Genomic DNA, 11,348 nt, shown 5'->3' with positions numbered 1-11,348 from the left:
CCCTTCTTTAAAAAGAAGAAGAATGTAACTAATTTTTATATTCTGAGATGTTTGCTGTTTTAAAACTGCTGAAAAATTAGAATTAATGGTGGGTTTCTTGTTCTTCCTCCACAATTTTGAAGCATGAACTGAAAGAAACTGTTGAATTGTCATTGTGCACCTATATCAAAAGTAACATTTACATTATTTTATACTCTGTAGGTACTTACTAGGACAAGAACATGGGATAGAGTTGTATGTTATTTTGTGTTTGTTCTTACTGAATTTCTTTGGATACTTGCTATCTAAAGCTTCTCTGTGCCTTAAAGAGAAATATACAGTCTCGGACAATGATTCTCAACCAGGGTGCTGTGGTACCGTGGGGTGCCTTGAGTTCCTTTCAAGGGTGATGCAGGATGCCACACAGTGTTAGCACTGTTAAGTGTGCAAGCATGATTCATAAGATAAACCCAGAAATTTCAATGAGAAACTTGGTGTCAAAAACATTCTGACCCATTGTGGTCTCTGAGTTCTTAGCAAGAGAGAGATTCCTTTATTATTTTTATTTTATGCAGTGAAAAAACAAGTGAAATCTAAGATTTCTGAGGGGTGCCTTGATTCTATCAAGGTGGACCTCAAAAGGATGTGAACCATTGTTCCTGATATGCATGTCCTTATGTGTAGATAGGGATGTACCTAAATTGGTGTGGAAGTTTATGGTGTTCATCTTGTTTTTTTGACGTGCCCCTCCCAACACACTATGCACTCTCTTCCCCCCCCCCCCCCCCCCCCCACTATTTATGCTGCTGAGTGGCTTGGAGACAAACTGCAGCAGTAATTGCCCCTCGCCACTCAGTGGCGGGTGCAGGGGGAAGGAGTGCATAGTGAAAAGAGCTAGATTAAAAGCACCGCTGTGCTGCAAACTTCCTCTGCGATTTTTAGGTAGGTCCCTGTCTGTAGGCTTTTCAAGTGATCCCGTTTAAGTGAAGGAGACGCTAGTAGTGTGTAAAGTTGGGGTTTTTTTGTATGTTTGTAGAATCATAGCTCAGTCCAGTCTAAATTATATAAGAGAAATGAGATGGAACAATATAGCTAATGTCATGTCATTCTGCGGCAATAATATAGAGTATAAAAGAAAGTACTGTTGAGCTTGCATGTTATTTTCACTTGGTCTTCTCACAGCCCAGAGCTAGCAACATTTTCAAATCCAACTTTAAGATTTAGAAGTCTGTGTTTGTGTTTCCAAAAAGGTGTTTCTCTTGCCAATATGCCAGTCTAGTCTAATGAAATGCCTGTGTATTTTGGTGTTGGTTTCAAAATAGCTACTTTTATGGCAATCTATTATAGCCAGGTATTCCTTCCCCTGCCACCACTCCCCTCCTGTTTTTAAGTAATAATTTAACTTCAAAGCTTGACTTGAACGACTTTTGGAGAGTAAAGAGGTGGTTGGGCGGGGGAAACATAGCTTTGCAGAACTTAGTATCAGATGCCTGCTTGTTGTGCTTGCTTCCCTTGTCAGACCTGATGAATGCATTACATTTGAAAGTTCGTTAAACTTGATTCCAACATGCAGTTGATCTTATAAAAAGATACTATCCTCAAAAAGCCTTGCTATATCTAGCATAACTGAAGTTATGCTACTAAATACTTCAGGAATACCACTCCTGCTGTGAGCCCTGTGCAAATGGCCCCTAAGGATCTATAGTGGTCCATTAACTTCCCTGAAGCTTTACCTGAGCCTAGAACTCATTTCGGATCATGCTTATAAAAAGAACAATAGATTGTATCTATCCAAGAATTTTTTTAGTGGTTTTTATTGCCTTCTCTGGTCTCTGAGGTGGCACACAACCTGAGTGAACAGATATTTGCTCCGTCACTCACAAATACCCAAATTTGTGAGTGCAACAATTCCTAGTCATAGCTTGTGCTGTCTTTTAGTCTGCAGCTTCTGTAGAGGGGTTCCTGGAGAGTGCATTTCCTGCTGCTTTGCCCTGGGTCAGGCTGAGTCCAAGTTTGTAGATGCATGTCCCAGAGGATTCCTGCAGCATGCATTTCTTGCTGCTGCGCCTCAACTTGGGGCATACATCTACAAGTGTGGGAACCCCATGGGGGTTCCCCCTTTGTGCTTGCAGACCCCTGCCCAAGGCACCACAGCAAGAAATGCACACTCAGAATATCCCTACAGGATGATTTTCCCAGGATTTCTCTGGCCCCGCACCTGCATGCATGCCCTGAGGGTTGTAGGTGACTTTCCCTTGCTTGCAGATGCATGGTCTGACTTTTGGGATATGGCAGGCATGGTTACTGTCCCACTGAATTGGATGCTGGGAGCAGAAGGACCCTGCAGGACAATGGCCCTGGCAACATCTGTAGATGCCAGTGAAGTGGGTCACCTGTCCCAGAATACATCCCAGCACAACTGATCCCACACCTAACATTACATCTATTTATACCAGTGATGCTCAAACTTTAGGCTCTTTGGGCCAGATGAGTAGCATGGGACAGGTCTGCAGTCCAGATTGAGCCGTGGAGCCTGGCACTACCCACATCAAGCCCTGCATGCTGGGATTGGGTGCCTGATCCAGTGTACAAGGAGCAGGACTCCCAACAGGTGTATAAATGTGGAAGCAGAGGAATGGTGGTACTGTTCCCCTGCTGCCAAATTTCCAGACCCATGGGGAGCCCTGTAGGTCAGATGACATGGTGCTGTGGGCTGGATCTGGCCTGCAGGCCAGCAGTTGAGCACCCCAGTTTATACCTTGCAAGAGTCCTCTGAACCCAGCCCAGGGTTGGCTTGTAGAGCAAGGGAAGAGCCCAGGCTTCTTCCTGCTTGAGAACCTGGCCTTGCCTTCTCTTGCTTTCCCTGCCTCATTATTACCCTGATTCAAGTAGTAAGCACCCAGTTCCACTTGTAAGAGAGGAACTTGACCTCCTGTTGGAGAGACCCAGTGCAACTGCAGTTCCAAGCAGTACAGTAGACACTTTCTTCATTAAAGGTATTTGTTGGAGCGAAGGCCAGCCAGCCAGATGTTTTGCCTGTACAACCCTTAGTGCCCCACAGAGATGCTCAGCTGTTTGTTTGTTTGTTTGTTTGTTTTTTGGATACTGGAGCTGTCAATCTGCTTTTTTTTTTTCCAGCCTGCTCTCCCATTGTCATATTTATTCTCCTGGGCACTTGAGATGAGGTCTGGTCTCCTCCTGTATAGAGCCAACTCTGACACTTAACCCTTCATTCTCTGTACACAGACTGATCAGGGAAACTGAGCTAAACAATATTATAACAATATAGACACAGTTAACATGCTAATATCATAATAAAACACGTAGCCCATTATAGCTATCAAGATCTATGTTGACTATCAATTGTCTTAATAACTAGTCTGTGAGAAATGGGATTATTCAAAGGTTTCTATGAAAATGATTTGTAATTTGGTGGCATATTTACATGAGCTGACTTTTGTGTATGTTCTCCCAGAACAGATTACAGAACTATTTGAAATCATTTTGTCCTTTATTTTCTTTTTCTGTTCATAGAAGTTAATGTTTTGCATAAAGAAAAATACTTTTACATTTTTGTGTCTGCAGTTCTCTGGGAATATTTCATATACTTTAGAGGCTCAGAAAAATTATGATCTTGTTGTTTAGCCTATGGACCAGACATATTCCAACTTTCTAAAATTGCAAAGGGATCTGTTCTTATAGAGTCCACCCAAATCAGTTCACTATGGATTCTTGAATCCAAAGTGTTTTCTTCATATAGTAGGCAAAATCAGATTTCATTTTTATTATCAAAATCTCAAGGATCATAGAGGCCAGTGGGAAGGTGGGATTAATTCTATGATACCTTGGGATTTGGAGTATGCAAAGATTGCACCACTAAAATCCCATTGAAATATACATGTGAGTTTTGGAAGTACAAGGAATGCAGGTTCAGGTACTGCTTAACTGTGTTTTGAAGTTTGTTTAACTTAAATCTGTGTTTTTCCGAATTGGAATTGATAGATGCATGTAGTCTCTGTCCTGCACCTGTTTTTGGGCTTGCTATATAGGTGACTCTGACTTGCTAAATCATATATGGCGGAGGGAATTACTGTAGTTTGCATGAAGGAATTGTCAAGATGGATACCCCCCCCGCCCCCGAAAAAAAATTGGATTCTGTATATGGAAAAGTTTTATAATTGTTATAACATTTTCCAGGTATAGAATCTAATTCTTAGGGGTTTACCTTGAATTTGTCTTCTTCCCACTGCTCCAGCATGGAAAATAAGTCAGGGGGGAGAGAGGGGTCAGTAGCCCCCCTTGCCTTGTCCCCCCCCCCCCCCACTTACTGTCAGACCCTGCTCTCCCTAAGCATGTGAAAGTGAGGAATAAATCTGAAAATGCTGACTTGTGAAAGACTACAGGTATACTTCATTGTAGACAAATCTACTACAGGTACCCAAAGACCCAGTTCATCCAGAACTGATACATTTTACCCTTTTCCTTTTCTTTTTACAAATTCCTGCAAGCTGTAGCATGTACTCTGTAAACACAGTTTTGAACAGCTCTTTTATATCTACTTGCATCTGATACAAACTACACATGATACAAGTGCTGAGCTGTGGGGCTTTAGACTACTCGGATGTGTGTGTATATACTTCAGACACCCATTACAAAGGATCTATGTGCTAATCAGCTGCCCAGCTCATGACTGAACTGTGTGCTTTTGTTAAGAGTCCTGGGGTTCTCCAAAAATATATATGCAGGTGAGGTACAGGGCTGCCTGGTTTGGATCTACTTCACAGAGAGTGGGCCATACTAATTGCCCGCAACTGATCAAGAGGGGGCCTACAGCGCCTCGAATGCATAGATTTTGGTGATTTTTGCCAGACATTTAAGACTGGTGAAGAAATGTAAAAGAAAGGCACAGCTCAGCTGTAGGAGTAAAGAGGAAGTTGAGACATATATCCAATGTAGTGGCTCACCATGAGTTGCCAGATTCAGTGCTGAGAGCGCCTGAACTCATGGTTCTGCTTAATGGCTAGGATTCAGAACTGATTTTTGCTAATTGGGCCAGAAACACAAAATTAAAAAAAAAAAAAAAAAGTGTTGGCTGCATACATCTGGCTTCTACTTCCCTTGAATCATTTAATTTTTAGTTGATTTATTCCTGCAAAAAATTCTCTGTTAGAATAAAGCAGCTCATATACAGAGATGCAACTAAATCTTTGATAGACCCTGTCCAGAACAGGACCTTGTTCTGAACTTATAAGACTTGAAAACAGTCTAGTCTTTATATATGCACATGTAGTTGTTTGCTTTGCAATTCTTGTAGCTTTTAGTTTTTTGTTTGTTAAATTTAATCGATTTATATTGTTCAGCTGAAGAAAAATAAAGCCTACAATAGTGCATTAGTAAAAATTAGGAAAAAGCATTAGTACATAAAATCACTGGGGTTTTTTGTTTGGTTGGGGTTTTTGTTTTTTTACAGGAAATTCTCAGATAAAACTAGTTGAGAGAGAGAGAAAAGTGGGTGGGAACTGCTGCATGTGAAAGAAAGGGAATGTCTTTCATTTTGAGAGTGACTGTAGATTATAGTCATTGCAGGCTGCTGTCTCTCCATTTAAAAAAAAATGTTAAATGGGGCAGACTGTCCATATCTGTAACTAAGTTACAAGACTGAGGGTTAGGTTAGGAAGACTTTTTGTCTTAATTCAGAAATGATCTTTGTCCTTGCTGTGGGGGGGGGGGGGGGTGTTTGTTTGGCTTGTTGTTTTTTAAGGTGTCCATTGTTAGACAACTGGAATGAAATCCTGGCCAAATTAAAGTCAACAAGAGCCTTTTGTGATTACTTTGACTTTGGGGGGTCACAACTTTCCCCACAGGATCTCAAAAATTACTCTTTCCTGGCACTTGGAGGAACCGAGCGCACACTATGCCTGCTGACTTCATCGGGAGTAGAGGATTTTCTCCTCAAAATCAAGCTTTAGTAACCAAAACTCCTTCCCTAAAATTAGAGGCCATATCAGTTTTTTTCTGATGCATTAAATTGAGACAATGCACTCATCTTTAATATATTTAGCTTCAGAATATCACTAAAGTTTGTGAAGTTTTTCTTTTAGAATGAAAAACATACCAATGTGGATCTACCAATATGTTCTTTATGCTGTTTGAAATTCTGTTGTCTCTACATATCCTAGCTTCTGCTGCCCAGTAGTGCCTCCAGACTGGTCACTGTATAGATTTCCAAAGTCCACAACCTTATACTTATATTACTGTACTGCCATGAAACCCTAATCATGGACCAGGATCCTGTTTTATTTTTTTCTTCTTGTACAAATCCAGCTCTAGGATCTCTAGGCTAAAGCAAGAGATAGAGATAGCTACAGTAAAGAAATGAAATTAAGTGGTATTGGTCTTTGTGATAAACAGTAGTTCCAGCATAGCAGCTGTCTAGCTGATAAAGGTTTTTTTGGTAGGCATCATAGCAAAAGAGTATTAAGGAAGATAATGGAATAGGTTTGCAGATATTTACAGGTATTGCCTTTTTTTACGAGGGCAGGTGGAAGAAAGCACACAGGTACTTGTTTGAAAAATTGAGAAGTAGGTAGGAGTCCTTCATTATGAATTTAATTAAAAAAAATATATATATTTTTTTTAGAAGTGGGATGATAGAAGGTAGAGGTAAAGTACCTTGAAAGTGAAGTTAGCTTAAAACTTAAATAGTATAGAGTGGCAGGTGGAAAAGGAAAGGAAGGATAAAAATAAGAGGCCGGAGACAGTGGAAGGAGTACATGAAACTAGGTAATAGTTGTATTGAAAACACTTTCTGATAAGAAATTAGAAGGTTATTTGTGGAGCAATAGGGAAATGCTACATGTTCAAAGTGTATGGGTATTGTGAGGTTGCTTACACAGCATACAGTAGTTCTCAACCTGGTCCATGCTAGGATTGTCTTCTGTTTAGCAATATGGGAAGGACCTGGTGGTGGTAACAACTTGCCATTTGCATAAAAGTTCCAGCTTGACAAAATATTGTAAAGGCCTAGGGAAGATTTCCAGGTATAGGGGACAGCATAGGAATACAGCAACACTTGTATAGGTCAGAACTGGATAGTAGTTTGGAAGAAGAGAATGGTTTTGTGCAGTTATTTCTAGATAATGGCTATGACAGGTGTTTTGTCTTGCAAACCTCTTGCTGAGGCAGTCTTGAAATGAGCTATTTCTCCTATTTGTCTGTGAACCCAAGTCAGTATTTTCTGTGAATTAATAAATTTACTGGATGCTTTGCTGGAAAACCAATTTACAGACAAAACCTATTAGTAAACTTGATATAAATTTGTATGAATTTACATTTGTGGTAGGTTTTTCTGGCAACACAATATTTTAAGTTATTAGATTAGATTCAAACATTTTGTATGTACATGCACATGTCTGTATTGGGTTTCAAATGTAACCACATTTTCTTGAATATAAGTTGACTGTATGTAAGATGACCTCCCTAATAAATAGTTTCTATATATGGATAATTTATAAAACTACTATGCTTTTCTAGGTATAGGGTCTAATTATGGGAGGCTTGCCTTGGTTTTGTACCCCTTCCACTGCCTCAGCAGTGAAAATAAATCTGGGGGTTCAGGTAGCTGCCTTCTTCCCCTGTCAGACCCTGCTCTCCCTGAACACATGGCAGTGAAGGGTAAATTTGAAACACTGACCTTGAAATAACTCCCACAGTAATTTGTATGTAGGCAAACTTACAGGTACCCATAGACTTTGTTCATCCAAAATTGATGCATTTTTACCTTTTTTTGGAAACTGCTACAAGTTTTAGCACAGGTATTCCATAGATACACTTAAATAGCAGAGCTATTTCTATTTACATACAGTAGAAACTATCCATGATCTTATTCCAAAGCCAGAAGGCTTATGATTTCCCATATAGCTAATTGGGCTGGGCTCCAGCAGTCAACTTCATTTCAAGCACCTAGTCTGTACAGAAGCTGTAGAGCCAGGTCATAATAATGTGCTGGTTCCAGCTGGCGTCGATAGCCTGCTCTTATCCTGTGTGCAGATCTGGGGGCCCACGTCCCTTGGGAAGAGTGCAGTACAGCCCCGCGTCCCTCCTTTTAAAGTGTTGGGAGGCTGGGGCCAGGCAGGGCAGCCATGGGAGCTTCTCCCACTGCCCCCCCTACCTGGGGAGAGGCAGGCACAGCTGGAGGAGCAGTGGGGAGCCTACTGTCTCCCGGCTGTACTGAATCTTCCCAGCCAATCCAAATCTCTGAATTGGCAAAGATACAGCACCGAAAGTCCAAAACGGATTCAGACGAATCGAAACAGAACAGTGATCCAAAACACCAAAGCAAATCACTGTCCTTCTGAAATGGCCGAATCTGAAACAAACGAAACATAGCTGTTTTGCACAGTCCTACTGGCCCCACTTGTTGTTGGTAGTGGGTGCACGCATACAGCAAACTGGGCCAGGGCTCCATAGACCCCGGGGCAGCTGTCTGCAGCCTCCCTGACTCCTGCTCTAAGCAGTCCCACCCGGCCCCTGCCTTTCCTTCCCCCTCCACCATGCTCCAAGACTTCAGGGCTTTCCACCCTTTCTTCTGCTTGCCAGTAATTATTTTTTGCAGCGAGCTCACCGTTTTTTCACAGCGCCTGCCTAAGTGTGCACTTTTCACCAAAAAACCAAAGAAGTGCAATCGCATTTTGGGGTCCCTTTTTTATAGTAGTTTTTTCCCCCGGTTTTGTGTGAAAACCTCTGTATTACATGATACGTTCCTATGTAGCTTTCATTAACCCCGAAGGCATTCAGATTTGACGTTTCTTATTTTACAGGGAAGTGTTAGTGTCCCAGTGTTTAACAAAAAGGGGGAAATTCTCCATAATTCTTCAGCCTTTTCCCCTCTGTTCTTTTATTTTTAAAAATTGATTCTATTAAAATTATCTATAGAAATGTTAGTATTATGTAATAATTAGCTATTGAATTTTTATCATTTGGTAATATCTAACTTTTGATGTACAGTGTGAGTTTTCTTACTGGGTTCTCAGTTTGACTTACAAGGTATGGATTTCCTTCCCTTCCCCCCCGGGGTAGAATTTACAATTTTTCCACTTACATAAAATTATAGGATAAAACAGAGTTTTGTGTTTTCAACACAGCCATTTGACAGACGTCATCTTGCCTTTATGTGGCTGAGCTATAAAACATGCTGAAGTGGAAGGTTTGTCCATAAGGTTGGAAGAGTCAAGACATCTTGAATTGATGCTTCTGTAAAACCACGAGCTAGCCCTGTTACACTTTGCTTTGCAGCATGGACTTTTCTCAGGACCTTTTCCCAACAAGCTAGTATTTATGACTTATTCTCTTTAATGGTAATACATTCATCTGTAGTTTTCACTAATATTGAATTGTTAGCTCCCATATTCTAAAGAGAGATTCCTACCACAGATTATATTTCTCTCATCATGTAAAGTAATTTTGGAATTGTATGTGAACATGCTGTCTGGTTAGTCTATGTATTGTGAAATATTTGTATCTTTTTCTTTTTAAAAAAAAAGTGTGTGTATGTATGTGTGTGTGTGTATGTATATATATGTGTGTGTGTGTGTATATATATATATATATATATATATATATATATATATATATATATATATATATATATATATATATATATATATATATATATATATATATATATATATATATATATATATATATATATTGTTTATTTTTTGTAGAAAATGTTCCAGAGGAATTGCGAGAACCATTTTACACAGACCAGTATGATCAGGAACACATTAAACCACCGGTTGTTAACTTGCTGCTATCTGCTGAACTCTACTGTCGTGCTGGGAGTCTAATTCTCAAGAGTGATGCTGCCAAACCACTTGTGGGTCACGATGCTGTTATCCAAGCCTTGGCACAGAAAGGTCTTTATGTCACTGACCAGGAGAAGTTGGTAACTGAAAGGGATCTGCACAAGAAACCCATTCAGATGGTGAGCCTTGGCATTTGTATATTTGTTCCTTGGTGTTTTCTGTTCTGAATGCTCTTAATAGCAGTAAAACTTTGATTTCATGTTTTTTATCCCAGAAGTTAGATTTGTTTTCTATAGGGAGGAGATGACTGGTTTCACTTTCTTTCCCAGCTCCCGTTTTCAAAATGGAGCGCAAAAAGTAGAACGGTTTACATTATTTTTCAGTTTTCAAGCCACCAAATACATTTTCTTCCTAAAACTGGAATGCCTCTTGTTTTTCCTTTCCAAGCACCACTCTTCCCAGTCCTCTGTTCAACCCTCTCTCTTCACCTACCATTCTCTCTCTCTCTCTCTCTCTCTCTCTCTCTCAAATAGTTCATAATTTGGCTGCAGGGGAAAGCAATCCCATAGATGTATTCTGCTGTAACACTGTAATCTTTTTTTAAGTGAAAGGTTATCATTTTCACTTTGAAAAACAGAATGATATGCATCTTCATATCACTTAAAAACAAAGCTTTACTTTTTACCTTTTCAAAAAATGAAATTTTACTCATACTGATGTAAATGGGACTTTTGTTGTTTAATGTCACTGGACCTGGACTTTAGCCAAACACCTGCTGCTCCTCAATCCTGTAAAAGTTTGTGAAGCATACCTTCTAGTCTGGGAAAGGTGGTCAGTAAATTCTGCAAACAAACAACCTCATTTTTATCTCTAACTTCTGAAAGGGGGGGGGGGGAAGAAAGATAACATTTACATTTCTTAAAAAATTTATTATTAGCCTCTAAGATATGTACGTCCTGTGATCTCCACATCTAAGTAGTCCAGCATTTTTTTTTTGTGCCTGCCTATTACTGCAATATTGTATGAAAGTGTTGTCCCAGTAGGTACTCCTTGGCAACATCTGTGACTGGGTAGTATTGCATGACCTTAGTGAGAAGATGCTCCTATGGAGTAACTGATTTGGGAAAAGGATTTATTTTTAGGGCTGCTGAGTGACTGGCATGGGCCATAAGAGCCATGACTTAAACAAGTATGTCTTAGAGGCAGGAGGAAGCAAATTAATCTTATATTTTGTGTCTGCCACTGCAGCTATGTTACTTTTGGATATGTTTGAGAGGAAAATCTCTCCTCCTTCCCCTTCCCAACTTTTCAGAGTTAAATTATTGCAAAGGGAAACTAAGAATTAAGCTGATAATATCCAACATGAATACCTTGATGTCAGCACTTCTGATGTTGTGGCTTTATTAAAGCTCTCCATACTGTTTTTAAAGCAAACTCTCAGTGGAATAACTAAAGCATGCAGTTAGTTGTATGGTTACTTAAATATGTGTAGCAGTGAACAAAGCAACAGCGAGTCTGATACTGGAGACATAGGGTATGGACAAACATAAACTTGGAGCGGCT

The 11,348-nt window shown here is 40.0% G+C and overlaps 1 long non-coding RNA gene across 2 annotated transcripts in view; it reads left to right on the top strand.

Annotated features, from left to right (window-relative positions):
- Positions 1-9,708: 9,708 nt before the first annotated feature.
- Positions 9,709-11,348, top strand: part of LOC112550572 — a 26,541-nt gene continuing 24,901 nt past the window's right edge. For both annotated transcript variants that reach the window (XR_003094496.1, XR_003094495.1), the window contains exon 1: positions 9,709-9,964. This is a non-coding gene — a long non-coding RNA (uncharacterized LOC112550572). The remainder of the gene's footprint in view (positions 9,965-11,348) is intronic.

This window comes from Alligator sinensis, unplaced genomic scaffold, assembly GCF_000455745.1.
Source record: "Alligator sinensis unplaced genomic scaffold, ASM45574v1 scaffold34_1, whole genome shotgun sequence".
Taxonomy (NCBI): Eukaryota; Metazoa; Chordata; order Crocodylia; family Alligatoridae; genus Alligator; species Alligator sinensis.
Note: the sequence above shows the minus strand (reverse complement) of the source record. Positions and strands in the feature narration are given on the sequence as shown.